This window comes from Cygnus atratus, chromosome 2 (assembly GCF_013377495.2).
Source record: "Cygnus atratus isolate AKBS03 ecotype Queensland, Australia chromosome 2, CAtr_DNAZoo_HiC_assembly, whole genome shotgun sequence".
In the NCBI taxonomy this organism is placed as follows: domain Eukaryota; kingdom Metazoa; phylum Chordata; class Aves; order Anseriformes; family Anatidae; genus Cygnus; species Cygnus atratus.
Genome location: NC_066363.1, coordinates 40,527,708 through 40,540,889, shown reverse-complemented (window position 1 = coordinate 40,540,889; position 13,182 = coordinate 40,527,708). Strand labels below are relative to the sequence as shown.

Here is a 13,182-nt window from a genome sequence, read left to right as displayed (position 1 = left end):
CTAAATAAATCAAGGATTTATGTTGATTCTATTAAACATGTGTGTTCTTCAAGATTAAAATATCTTCCTGTATTATTCCTAAACCATGGCTCATTGTATAATTATTGAAGCCAAATATATGATGATACTCTTACATGTCAGAATTTTTTACACTTGCACCATTTTGCTACTCTGACTTCTAAAACGAAACCACATGAACTCGCCCCATCAACATTGCATTACATCCCCCTTTTGTGAGGGGGAATTAAAATCACTATGTCAAATTAAAACACTGCTTTCTCAAATCAGTTTTGTCTAATTCTAGATTCTCCCTAGCCTATCAGCAACTCACAAAGAGCAGTACAAAAGGTGCTGCAGAACACAAATGCCTGCTTGTTGAAAAATTAGTTTTACTGAAATCCTCAGACACCTGTATTCTGTAGCGTGCCATATGTCACTAAGTATTTCTAAGTACAGCTCAACCTATAAAGCCATTAATGGTTTAGGACTCCATTGCTACCTCTTTCTTTCTGTGCTGCTGTAGTAGTATTTTATGTTAGATGTTAGAGCTGAAACTCCCTTTGCATAAAGGGAGGTGCTGACACAGCCTTTTCTGTCGCGGATGCACTATGACTTCAGAAATCTCTCCTCTCCTTTTTCTGTAAGGACACGGATTTTACATCCCTAGTACAACAAAATCAGCCTTGCTTTTCTCTCCTTGTTCTTTTAACACGGCTAATAAAAGACAGAATGATTAAAAAAAAGAAAAAGGCTCTTTTCATATTATAACAATCATGGAGCAACACTGCTTAAGAAGGAAGGCGATCCAATAAATTGAATATGTACACGATGATATGCATTTGATTAATGTGAAAGGAACCGGAGTAATTGCTAGGTGCTAGTAACAGTGGTACAAATAGACATATGATTACAAAAACAAATTTTCAACATAACAACAGGGATCAGAGATATGATTTTTTTCTTGCTTTTTGCAGTACTGGTGAACATCTTGTCAGATCAGGGGAGAGAAAGGAAGTTAGTTCTATTATCAAACCTCTCTAAAATTTTATTTCCAGATTAAACAAATAAAAATTCACAGCATTTTGATGCCAATTGGTTCAACAATAACGAAACTATGACTAAAAGCGTGCTTCCAGTAGAGGGAAAGCATGTAAGAATGCAATAAAGGTAGACAGGATCTCTGCAAAATGATGTGCCATCCAATGGGGAAAGATTTCTCTCACTGGAGCACAAAATCTCGCACAGCTCAAGATGTGTACTAAATTAAAGCCATTCCATCCTGAACGCTCCTGGCATCCTGCTCCACCTTAATGACTTGTCCGCGTCCTGTGCTGGTCTATATATTTGGGCACTCAGTGCTCTCCAGCTACCACTTGTGCAATAGGCTGGAATAGCACCACGTTTCGACAGGAAGCTCTGCCTCTTGAAAGACACCAGCTTAACTGTGAAAACTTACTGAAAAGGACTCCCTTGGGCACCCTTAGCCTCCACTCTGAGGATTCACCTCTTTATGTACATATTAGCAACCTGCTGACATGCAGTCATTGCTCCAAGTTGCACCAGCGATCACCCTCCCCTCCCTCCCTAAAGATGGAGCTACTGAACCGAGCAGGTACTTGAGCTTTGTTAGCACCAATTTGCTGTTGGAATTTATATCACAAAAGCTGCCAACTGGGAGCACTTCAGCGTTCAAGAAATGTGATGTGTGATTAGCACTGAATACCGCCCTCTGAACCAATAAGAAATATTTCAACAGTTTTATTCCCAGCTTCAACCCAAAGGACTGTCAATAAAAGGAATCCCACAGATGTAAAAAAAAAATTATATTATTATTATTTATAATAGTCTTAGAAATCTCTTCTATCCTACTAGGTTTCCAATTAGAGCTATCACTGCATGCAAGTAATATACTGCTAGACCTCCCTATTAAAAGAGTGCAACATCTTTGTAAGACATCGGTAGGCTTTAACAGTGATGTACTAAGCTTACCTTTTAGCTTTTCATAATTCAATTAACACAGTGAAATAGCTGTAGATGTCCAATTTTTCCTTCAACATTGATTTCTTATAAAGGAAAGACTGAAAGAGGGAGATGCAAGTCAGCTTCCGAGTGCGCTACTGCTTGAGTTTAAATTGGGATTAGGTAATATCAAGCAGCTCGAGACGACCTAGTCTTAATAGAAATGTGATGATACCGGACTATAGCCTAAGTGCAGTGACATTAACTTTTTGTGGAGATATAAAAACTGTCAAAGATTAAAGATTACATTCTTTGTTTAAAATCTTTGCAATTATCTGCTTCAAAAAGAAATCCACTGATGCAGAGATAGAGCGCTCGCAGGCACAGCTGCCACGTTCCCTGATGTGCGTTACCGCTGCTCAAATTAAGTGTCTAGATCTGCTAATGCAACATTTTGAAGCTGTCCAATGCATGACCACTGGGAAGACAATTTTAACCAATTAAATAGAAATTACTTCCACTGCAAGACGAGTATGCAAGCAACAACTCTCTGTGTTAAACTCAACAGCCCCCAACCTCTTCAGTTTCAAAGAAAGAAATGAAAGTCTAGTAATGCAGATCAAAAAACGGCATGCAAAAGAAAACTTGAAAAAAAAACCAAACAATGCCACCAACCCATCATTATAGTATCTTGTGGCAGGTGTTACAGAGTGCAAGTGGACATCTGTCTTCCCTGGTAAAGCAGTGATACACTTGGTGAAGCTGCACTGCGCGCACAGTTCCTGATCATTCCCAAGTTGCTGCTAGCTTGTCCTCTGGCAATGTTACAACACTAATGCCCATAGGAAACCGGCCAGTGCAAAGGTAGCGTTTGGTCAAGGACTAACTTTCCAAGTCTAGAAGCAGCAGTCTAACTAAACACTGCCTATAAAGGCAAGGCAGAGAGAAACTCTAGGCACACATGAGACCAAATCCAAAGTCCTGCCTGGGCAAAGTCCCAACAAACCTCATGTCACTTTGGAAAAACCTCATCGTACTCTGCCTCCCTTTGCTGGCAGGTGCCATGCCCTTTCTCAATGTAAAAACCAGACAGGTAAATCAGAAATGCCCGCAGCAGAGGCTAGGAAGCAGAAGATAGCTAAGAAGGCTGTATACTTGGATGCCTTGTGCTAGAGAGGGAGAACAGCAATTGTAAATGGAGGGCTCTGCCTCAGAGATCGTTTCCAAGAAGACACACGTCTACTTTTCATGCTCTGAAAAGGCTGAAGTGACAGATAGGGTAGTCTGCAAGAACAGCCAGCCTCTGTTTTTTTTGTGTTAAGTAGGCCTTATAAAAACTCCACCTCTAGCCCTCATTACAGGATATTTTGTGCACACAAACTCTTCCCTCCTCTGCTCAGGCATCCCTGGGCAACCACCCCAAGTATGCCTATGGCACGGAGGGAAAGCAGGATTTTCTGGTGCTCACCACATATTGCTAATGTATGAAAATCTCCGGGAACACACCGCTGACATTCTCCTGGAAAGTCCCAGGAAGAAGTGACTCAGAAAGAGCCTACTGTTTACATCAATTTTTGGAAACTACCTAGTCCTTTCTAGGAGCTGACCAAACGATAACATAACCTTTTCCTCTAGCAAAAATGCACTCCAGCGAGTACTCCAGTTCCTCTTCTTTGAAGCACAGAAAGCACGCAATAGCAGATCGCTGCAGTGATAGATGAATCAAAATCAGGCAATGCTACAGACACTAGGCTAATACCCCAATATATCAAAGAAGGGTATATTCCTTTTCTAAGGAAACTAATTTAACCAAGTAGTTTTAAATGCCAGAGATGGCCTTTCATCAGGATGATGAGAAGTACAATTTCATGGTATGCTGAAGTAAATAACAGCTAATGAAAAACTACATGTTTCAGTTAAAACCACAAGCAACAAACCCATGAACTCATGCTCCAGCTACTCTGTATCCCTAGATTCTATTTTTGAGGTTATTTTGCCCTGAACAGGAAGAGTCTGATGCAAGTAGCTAAGCTGTTCTGAAGTTGCACACTTGTGGAAAATAAATATAATTTCCAAAAACCCTGTCAGCATGACCTTTTCCAAGGGACTTAGCTCAAATGAGAAAACAAAAAATATACTAACAGCACATTGGGCTTCCAACATGGCAGAGAACGTAGTGATCCCCAACATAAAGCTGCTCCAGTACTAACCAAAAGCAACATTTTATTTGGTTTTGGCTGTTTTATTTGGTAGCTAAGCAGCAGTGAATGATTGAACGTGGAAGTGCATCTCAATGGTCACATGTTCATCACCTTACTGGACAGCTTTAGGAAATATTTAGTTGACTGTTGGAAGGTCTTTTTCTTTTTTCCCTTCTTCTTGAATACGCAAGCCCAAAACGTGTTAGAAATCTTGTCCGGGTAGCTTATGGGAGGAAGCTCAACATTCTTACACAAAGTTCTGGTGCTCCTTGATTTTCCCTCCTAACCCAGCACATTCCTACCCTCACTGAAAAATTGCCCTTCCTGAAAATCCACCGCAAGGGTCCATGCTGGGATTGCAAATCTACATTGTTAGGCAGAAACCAGAGCAGGGATTGCAGAAGCCTTGGATTGCAGAAGCCTTGGATCACCAGGGGAGGCAGACACAGGGTCCCAGAAGGAAGCAGGGCAGCTAGTCTAGTGTGGCCAGTGAAAACCATACACTTACAAAATCTCTCATTCAAAGAAATATTGCTCTGTGGATCTTTAACCAAGCTGTGCTGAAATTGGGAATGCCAAAGAATAACATTAAAAACAAACAAACAAGTAAACAGCTAATCCTTTGGTCACAATGGTACTACAACTTTGCATTAATGCAGACATGTAATTTTAGTAATAAATTGTCACTTCTTACACATGCTTTGTCTACTAAAATGTATTATCATTATTATTTTTATTATGATAGCATGGAGACAGTCCCCTCACAGAAAGGACCCCACTATTCTAAGCATGCTACAATACAAAATCCAAAGACACTTGTATGCAACTTACGGAGGCTTTTCATTATAAAGTCAACATTAAAACATCACAAATTTATTAGGAAGAAATCTGACCAAACAAGACAGAAGTAGTTAAAAGGGTACCCTGGGCCATCCATTTAATTGCCTTTTTTTGGCAATAATTGCCATATTTCAAACTGGGATACAGTTCTTCTGCCTCCATTTTTAGTCAAAGAAATGAAACAAAAGGGAGAGGAAAAAATATCACAACAAAACTCCTCCTGGGCAACCATGGACAGTGAATGGTAACATACCAAATTACCACGTGACTGCGTGAATCAGAGTGATATTTTTGCCCACTGTTATTGCACACAGCCAAGCTGCTCCTCTCTATTAAGATCAGCAGAAAATGATGGATTGACCATAGGTGAAATGCCTACGAGCTCAATGAGAGACATGGAGAAAAAGGAGTTAGGGGGAAAAAAGTTGTGGCTGGTTGTAATTAAAACACAAGAAGGCAGCGAACGAAGGAAAGGAGAGGTAAATGAGCAAAGGTGGAGCATTCTACAGCAACAGCGATCCAACCTATAAAACTGTGATAACAAAACTTAATTCTCCTTCTAAGGCATGTTCAAGGGCATGTTTTTCAAGTACCAAGCAGTAAATAGTATTATTTTTGTTGTATTTCATTGAAGTTACTGTATTCCCTGTCTTGAATTTAAAATGGCAGTCACAATATTATTGCACACAAGTAAGTGCCTTACAAATCCCAGCACATTTCCAACAGAAAAGAGCATGCACAACGTTTCTGTTTTAGCATCTGGGAAAGCTTTTCCCTTAAGTATCAGGCTAATGTAAAGCTGGGGAGGGGGGTTGAAAAATTGCACGTAATTTGCACAAAGCTTAAATTGGAGGATAAACTGTGCAGCGAATTACACTCTTATGAGGTTAAAAACGGAGCTAAATAACTAAATAGCTCTGATAACGGAGCTGATAAGGTGTTAGGCAGGGATCTATGAGACTTCAAGGAAAACTGTTTCAAGGGGATTTCTTTGGATAAAAAAAGAGTAGGTTTTCCTGTTTATATTAAACACAACACAAAAACAAACTTGGCAACAAGATCACACAACAACCAAGACAGACTGATCCCTGCCAAGATCTCCCTCTTTTCAGTTACAGCTGGAAGAGAAATGCCCAGGAATACTTGCAGCCTTAGGACCTTCACCTGAAATGTTTCAGTCTCTGCAAAATATTACTGCTAAAAAGTTACTAAACTACTTCATGAAAATAACTGAATAATTGAATAATTTTTCTGCAAAGTTTGATTTTTAAACCAGGCTTCAAAGATTTAAAATAAAATCGCAGTTAACAGGGAGGTCAGAAGGAGACTTACGATATTCTCAGGAGTGTGCTGCAGCTCTATTTAGTTTAACAATAATCACTTCAATTTAGAAGCAAGTCCTCATAAAAACGTTCAAGTGAAATTAATCCATTTAGCATTGGTTCCAAAACTGAAAATAAATCCAGCCTGCTCAGTTCTCAAGGGCTTCCTTTTTCCTTCGCACTGGCCTCTTCCTAGCTTCTCTGTCTCAAAGCACTGGAAGTTTGTCCCACTACACACAGGAGCATTTTCAGAGTGTCCAACATGACTACAGAGAGGCTGACTGCTTTTGTAAGTCTGCAGCATTACCGTGTACAGTATGCAAATAGGGAAAATACCAAACTGCTAAAAGTCAATGAGATAATTTTCACTGAATGCAAAGCTGTTTTCCTTTTCTCCTCATAGGTAAACATTGGCACCTTGACCAAAAAAAGAAAAACAAAACGAAAATGTACTGGCTTGTATTTGACCTTGTATCTCCCATTAGATAAAGCCCTGCACAAGAAAAAATAAAACAAATTGGGAAAGAGTAGAAGAGAATCTGACTCGCCTAACAATTAGCGATAGCTTATTTAAAATGACAAGAAGATGTGATGGTAGAAACTGCGCTCTGCCAACTTAACCTTGTGTTATTTTTACAACAGTTTCCTTCCTGCCATTTGTCAACTAGTCTATTAGCTGCCAACATGGGGACAGAAATTCCTCCATATCATCAGACCTCATTTCCAAATTTAGTGTTTATGGAACAGATGCGTAATTTACAATTGGGAAGCAAAAGCAGGCAGTTTCAGAAATGCAGCATTTTTGCAAGTACACCATTTACCTGGGGCCTCCTCACATTCCAACAAGTTTTTAGTAGTTAATATAGAAATATAACTAGCAAACCTATTTGATAAAGCAAACATACTCTTAAAGTGGTTGCCCAGCATCAAATTGACAGTTCTGTATTTAAAGACAATAAAAGAGAATCATTATTATTAATAAATACCAAGGTTCTTGTGTCACTAAACTCAAACGTGGTGTACCCCTCAAGCGATGAAACAAAAGCTCTGCTTCCTCCTGGTACTTATTGGGATTTAGCAGGTTCTTACAGAAATGGAGAAGAAACCACTCTTTCTGAAAACAAAAACAGTTCAAGTGTGCATGCACATCCCCATCCCCTCCCTCCAGAAGCAGCCTGAACTGTGCCAGGTTAAGATGATCACAGGACTCTCCCCTAAATGTCATGCTTTATCTGCTACAGAAGTGGAAACTCACCACAATCAACCTGCCGTGCCAGAACTGAGTTAGAACCTAAACCCGTGTCTCTGTCCTCCACACCCATCTCCTGACCTATCTGTATCAGTGTGGGAACAGATTAAATAAAACAAAAAAACAAAAAACAAACACAAAACAGCACAGCATAAATATTTAGGCATCCTGTAGTACCCCAATTGAAAAACTGCGAAGTTAATGACTTTGTTTGGACCAACACAATCTGGAGGCTTTGCTCTCTTAAGAAGTTACTTGACTTATAAAGAAAAAAAATAGAAAAAAAAAGGATTCCACCTATTTCCTAAGTCTGCCTAGCCAGCATTGAGGTAACATAGTAGACTGGTTACTGTACAGTTTATCATCATCATTTTGCACAATAGATTTCATTATAACTTGTAATTCTGTAGATCAAGAAACAAATGCTAAATAGCTTAGATTGAGAGGGCAACGGCAGCTACAAACCAGCTTGGAAAAACTGGCCCCAGAAAGTTAAAGATGATGTGTAACGCTTGGCAAGAAGCCCCTGCTATGCTGAAAATTGAAAGCAGACAAGACTCTCTAACTTCCTCAAGCTAATAAGGACACGGTTCCTGTGGCTTCACCCAACTGTCTCCTCGAGCTAGCTTTCATATTTCCATGGAGAGGAAACGAGTTATTTGAAAGAGGCCAAACAATGCATTGTCAGACTACCATCTCTCCTGTACCAAAATACAGCAATTCTGTTGAAACCTTCACTTAGAACAGAGAATGCAGTACTTTGAGACTGCTAGTTTATATGCAATTTTTAATTATCAAGAGAACGTTGGCTAAGGAGGAAAAAAAAAAGTCTATCCATGTACCACATGCTCCAAAACTGATCTGTCTGTCCTACCCCTATGCCAAGCAACTTGCCCAAAAAACACGCTACAAATTAAAACAAATCTACCAACAGCAACACAATCTGTTCTCCATTAGATGAGGGGTAGGTAGAGTCAACGTTACTTAACTCGAGAACCAGGTCATCGCGTGATCTTGGCTTCACACCAGTATATTGCTTCCAATCGGCATACCAATGCTGATACTGATAACATTATGGTGCTAATTGAAATATGTTTTGAAGGACGCATTTTAGTGATACGTGAAACCCAGGAAGAAAAATCTCATCTGAATGTCTTGCCCTTCTCCTTTATCTACACAAAACTCCTTACATTCACTTCAGTTCATGTCATTCACCAAACAAATAGAGATCACTGCATTTGGATTAGCCTACTTCACTGCAGGTGGCAACAGCGAAATTGAATCAACCACCCAATACAATAGAAAAAAAATAAGAAAAATATTTGCTTACTCTTTCTCAAAGCCACAACAAAATACTATCAATTACACTGCACTACCCAAACCATTTATTTGATTTTTACAGCTGTAAACTACTAACAAAGTTGCTTAGCAGAAGTCATGACAGCTTTGCCTTCGAGTTTAAATTAACATGCACAGACTAGAAATTGAGAGATCCGAGATGTGAGTTTACTATTTTTTAAGTAAAACAGGTTTACCTACACTTTAATATAGCACAGCTGCCAGTCAATTACAGAGCAGCCACCAAAAATTGTTTATATACCACTGTGGGTTGGTCTTGTTAACAGTTCCAAACACACACCAGGTCACAGCAGCTAATCAGCATTTATTGTAGCAGTAACATGTGTAAATATTATTTTGAAGCTGCCTTTGAGGGCAAAAGCCAGAAATAAAAGGTATATTTCAAGGGATTTAAAAACAAAACCAGGCTTTTGATTTTTTTTGGATAGCATTTTCACGTGCATAAAGATAGCCTGAATAGGCATTTGTGATGGCCTTCCAAAGTTTTATTTATTTTTTTGTTTTCCAAGTATTAGGAATATTAAGCTTAATCTACATTGGGTGCCACATGAGGACTAAACAGTGCTTTTTAATAGTGAATACAGTGTTGGGGCCAACTTTCAGGCCTTAACTTGCAGAGGCAGCTCAAGTCCTCCACCTCTTTCCCCAGAACCCTGCTTGGCGTTACGTTAAGTAACTTGCCTCCAGAGCAAAAACGCCAGCCGTGAAACTCTCACGTTGGGCTTTTGACCCTCACAAGGCCTTCACTTCATCACATTTTTGACTGGAACTGTCTCATGAATGTAAGGAAACACGGAAGGCAACGAAGTGCCAGGCAATAAGAATTTCCACTCAATTACATTACATCACTTACACCTTCTGTAAAAGCACGCCACGTACACACCCACCAAAGCCAGCACGGGTATCTGCAACTCCCCAGCTTCCACCAAAGACAGGAGCCCTGGCAGCACCCTCAGAAGCTGGAACAGCCCCTGGGACAGCAGGGTGATGTGCTGGCAGAGGCGCCCAGCAGGCAGGCAATAGGGACGGGACGTGCCAGGCAGCACAAGAGGCTCCGGGGTTCTCCTCCTTGCCGCTGCTGGGCCCACACGGCTTGGGATCCGGCAGCTGAGAGCTCACATTCGTAGTTTAAGCTTTAACCTTTCACTGCCATGAAAAAAAGTCACGCTAACCTTACACTGAAAATGCTGGTGTTAAACAGTGCTTCAGGGGTATGTTCTGGTGAACTTCCTAAACAACCTAAAAAGTTCAGAGAAAGATATTAAGTGACATCGGTAAGAAAAAAAAAAACACTTTTCTTTATTGGATAGTATTAACAATTTGTATTAATTCTGATGTGGGATTGTTATATGTCATACAGGCCCAAGAAGAAAAGCACCCCTCACGTTCACGTGAAGCTGTTTAGAGACAGCAGTTTACGTTTTCTAACCTTTTAGCCTGACTGCTGTTACAAGTAACACCTTAAAGAAACAGTGAAAGGATCAGAAAAGAATTCTTTGTACTTTCTGAGAGTTGTGTATCAGTGTTGTTACGCTGTAACTATTTCCACAGACACCAAAGGCAGGAGAAATGCAGAGGCATGCCTACAGAACTCAGAACTGACACCGAGGTAGATGCATCATTTGCACCTAACTGAGCACTATTTGTTTCGTAAAGAAAAACTGAGTACATTACTTACAATTAGGCAAAAGTATGACACGGGCATAGTATTATACAGTAGTATGGCAAAGCACCTGGAAGAACTGACAGCCTTAATACCCATGCTTGATGTAATTTTACATGCATATCAACAGAACAGAAATAAATCTATCATTTGCTACAAATCACAATTTTTTTTTGTTTTGTTTTTGTTGTTTGTTTGGCTTTTAGTATGAAGGTAAGGAAATGCAGTGCAAGAACAAAGGAAAATGATTTGTTTCCAGTTGCTACAGCTTCATTCACTTTGATTTTCTCACTAAAAGGCATTTTATTCCCTTTAGTGAAATAAAGATGTTCCAACTGCAATACGTTTATGATGTACATACATTTACAGTATTTACGTTACGCTACAAAATTCCTTAGCTAGTTTAGGTAATCCCATCCAAACTTTCAAGATAAATGAAGAGATGTTTCTTCCTTATTTAAGTTTCTACGTCAAGATCTCAGTTCAGAAAATCTTAATAAGGTCGTCTTAATAAAGAAGCAAGAATGGACAAATTCCAAAGGCAGCTGACACTCCCATCATTAAACCAGATCTTTAATAAACTTTTATATTGGGCTTTTAATCAAATGTAGTTAAAAGTTACAATGAGACAACTCTTTCCAATTATGGCAGACTAGCTGGAAGTAGTTCTCTTCTGAGCTTGTCTCAGAAATGTGAGACAGATCACACACGCACAATCATTAGTAAATGTTAAACACCCAAGTGGCAGCATCATTAAGAGAACAGCAAGCTAACCAATACTAATATTAGTTTTTTTAATTCACTCTGTATAAATATATAAAACTAGGTGTCAAACATGCTACTTGCAACCCATGAGTTAATTATATGACAAACATGAAAGCTGATCAGGCGAAGTCAGCCTTAAGACTAAATACTGGAGTAAGGCACCAAAGTATGTATGCACTGGTTGTCAGCTTTAAAACTCATTTCTTTGATATGGATATTAATTTGACAAAACCAGCACAGGAAATTACTCTTAAAAGTGCTTTTGTCACACACACACGCACCCCTCACATATGTGTCACATTAGATATATATATATATACATATATATATATATATATATGTTTCATAGTGCAGAAACATTTTCTAACTTGATTTACAAAGAAACTGTTTGTAAACAGTTTTTCCTGGTAAGCTTCTAAACAATACTAAAATAAAGCCTGGTCCTCCCATTAGTATAATAAAAGCTGCATTACTGAAAAGGTTTTGATCACAAGTCAAATGCAAATTTTGTCACAGAATGTTATTTTTCTACTAGCTTATCAAAAGGAACATAGGAATCTCCAGGCTGGATGAGGACTGAAGCCCACCTGTTCCCACAGCCCGTCTCACTGGTTTCCAGTGTGAAATGGGGGCAGAGATGAGCATCCGATGTCTCCTTCCAGCTCATCTGCTTTCCCTGCCTTAGCAGCACGCTCACTGGTAACGGGTCGAACCTCAAACACAAGCAGCTGTGGTTCTCTTCTGAAATATTACGAACAAGCTGGGTAATTGTGTCTGGTTCCAACCTCCATAGAAAACGACGGGTCTTTTTGAAGCTTGCTAAATTCCTGGCTTCAGCAGTGCAATGCAGCATGGAACCCATGTGTCTAATTCTGTTCTGATTTTTAAATTAGATTTATCTATCTTTTAACCTCATTCCATATGCCTTTGTTCTTGTATTAGAAGATAGAGGAAAATGAGTTTCCTATCTATTTTCTCTAGAGAATAAAAATAAGGAAAATAAATATTTGCTCTACTTTCTGAAGTAAACAATCGCTGTCCCTTCACATAACTCCTCCACCTCCTCTCTAAAAGGCACCTATTTCTCCAATATTCCTTTTGAGATATTCCTTGTCCATCAAATTTTGTTTAATGCTGTCTAACATTACTTTGTACACATCTATATTAAGATTTTTTTCTCATTCACATGCCAGAAATACTTATTGCCCTTTTCTTTTTCCAAAATGGGAACACTTTCCACCGTAGGTGTACCCTTAATGAGCACTACGTCAGTAAAGAATAAGTTTCTTCCCTGCTTCCAAAGTAAGAAGCTTGCAGCAGAGCACATGTTGTTAAGTATCTATCCTTGTCTGCAAACACATTTGTATTGTCCCTTTCCAGAAGCCAGAGCTTTTATAGAAGTCTGGGCTAGACGAAGTCAATGGCAAAACTCCCATCAAATTCAGCAGAACAAATTCATATGCAGTGCAGGACAAAGAAATCAATTTTGGGAACCTGGAAAAGACAAGTGACTGCAAAGGGCAGATTGCTGCAGAACACTTTGATCACAGATTTGCTTCATCACACTTAGCCCAGTTATGCATTATGCCATTCCTCTTCCTCACATTTACTGTCAGCAAAGAACATTTTTGGAAGCATCTTTGCTGTTCCTGAATTCTTTAAAAAAGACAGAATATTGTATTTCTTTTATGGAAGAAAAAACTCCAAGAGTTTGTTACCAACTGATGCTGAGCATTTTTGATACAAGCAACAAGCTTTGCGTCTGTCATTAATCCAACCATGGTTTTTCGGTAATTACAGAACAGCAGAATCTTACAAAGGAAT

General features: G+C 39.3%; 1 protein-coding gene across 2 annotated transcripts in view; it reads right to left on the bottom strand.

Moving 5' to 3' along the window:
• UBE2E1 (ubiquitin conjugating enzyme E2 E1) overlaps positions 1 to 13,182 on the bottom strand; it is a 44,780-nt gene that overhangs the window by 8,370 nt on the left and 23,228 nt on the right. The gene's annotated exons all lie outside the window — the stretch shown is intronic.